This window comes from Odocoileus virginianus, chromosome 17, assembly GCF_023699985.2.
Source record: "Odocoileus virginianus isolate 20LAN1187 ecotype Illinois chromosome 17, Ovbor_1.2, whole genome shotgun sequence".
Classification (NCBI taxonomy): Eukaryota; Metazoa; Chordata; class Mammalia; order Artiodactyla; family Cervidae; genus Odocoileus; species Odocoileus virginianus.
This window is the reverse complement of record NC_069690.1, coordinates 34,940,464-34,942,528: the sequence shown is the minus strand read 5'-3', so window position 1 is coordinate 34,942,528 and position 2,065 is coordinate 34,940,464.

The window sequence follows — 2,065 nt, the reverse complement described above, 5'->3', positions numbered from 1 at the left end:
CTCTTCCCTCATCAGAAAAATGTTTCCAACAAAGAAGTGCCATAAAAAGCATCACCAAGCGTGCGTGCGCACACACACACACACACACACACTCACACACACACAGAGCCAACATCAAGCTTCATGGTGAATTACTGAAAACTCTTCTACTGTGGTTAGGAACCAGATAAGGTTCTCACTCACTATCACCACTCTGACCAGCACTACACTTGGAAGTCCCAGACAGGGCAATGAAGCAAAACATAAAATCTATTAAAAAAAAAAAAAAAAAAGCTGTAAGAACTGAAAAGGAAAAAATAAAACTATCAACATTTTTGGGGGGAAGAGTGAATCATATATCTTATTTTTTTCACTGTATGAAAAAATTTTTAAATTCTACAGTGCTTTACAATTTTCAAAAGTTTCACACACATGATTTCATATAATCCCATGGTAATTTTTCCCCCTACCCCTATATTGCCTCTTCCCATTTCCCTCTCCCCATTGGTATCCACTAGTTTGTACTCTATTTCTGTGAGTTTGCTTCCATTTTGTTTTATTCATTAGTTTGCGGTCTTTTTTAGACTTCACATATAAGTAATATCATGCAGTATTTGTCTTTGACTTATTTCATTTAGCATAATGCCCTCCAAGTCCAACCTTTGCTACAAATAGCAAAATTTCATTCTTTTTTATGACAGAGTAGTATTCCAGTGTGTGTGTGTGTGTGTGTGTGTGTGTGTGTGTGTGTGTACCACATCTTCTTTATCCATTTATCCATTGATGAACATTTAGGTTGCTTTCATATCTTGGCAATTGTAAATAATGCTTCTACAAATGGGAAAACCGGTGGTGCTCATGGTAAAGAACCTGCTTGCCAATGCAGGACACATAAAAAATGCAGTTTCGATCTCTGGGTCGGGAAGATCCCCTGGAGGAGGAAATGGCAACCCACTCCAGTATTCTTGCTTGGAGAATACCATAGACTGAAGAGACTGGTGGGCTATAGTCCCTAGGGTCACAAAGAGTTGGGCATGACTCAAGTGACTTAGCATGCACACACCAATATTTAGATGCATATGGTACACAGAGAAAATCCAAAAAATATATAAACTATTAGAATAAATAAGTGGATTTAGCAAGGTCATTGGATATAAAATCAGCATAAGAAATTAAATGTTTTCCAATATATTACCAATATACAATTAAGGAAAGGAATTTATTTGAAAACACCATTTATACACCATAAAATTATCAAACACCTGTATGCTAAGTCACTTCAGTCATGTTCAACTCCTTGTGACCCCATGGACTGTAGCCTGCCAGGCTCCTCTGTCCATGGGATTCTCCAGGCAAGAATAATGGAATGGGTTGCCATTTCCTCCTACAGGGGATCTTTCGGACCCAGGGATCTAACCTGGATCTCTTACACCCCTTGCGTTGGCAGGCGGGTTCTTTACCACTTAGCACCACCTGGGAAGCCACAATCTAATCTCAGTGCAACCCAGATAGGACTCAAACCCACAATCCCCAGCTCTGGAGGCTGATGCCTTATCCATTAGGCCACTGGGTCAACACATCAAATACCTACCTAGAGATGAAAGTGAAAGTGAAAGTTGTTTAATTGTGTTTGACTCTTTGCAACCCCATGGATTGTATAGTCCAGATCTTCCCAACTCAGGGATCAAAGCCAGGTATCCTGCACTGCAGGCAGATTCTTTACCAGCTGAGCCATCAGGGAAGCCCAAGAAATAAATCTAACCAAAACAGTGCAAGAATAATCAATACATAGAAAATCACAAAATGTAACTGAGAAATACTTTAAAATACCTAAATTAACAGAGGGATATACTATGTTCATGAATTAGAAGACTGAATTTTGTAAAAGTGTTCATCCTCCGCAAATCAAACTCAAGGCAAACTCAATGCAAACAAATTCAATGAACTCTCAATCAAAATCCTAGTGGGAATGTGTATGTGTGTGAGTTTGTGTGTGTAAATTGACAAGCTGATTCTAAAATTTATGTAGAAATGCGAAAGACCAAGAAATGCCAAGACACCCTAGTAGAAGAGTAAAGCAAAAGAA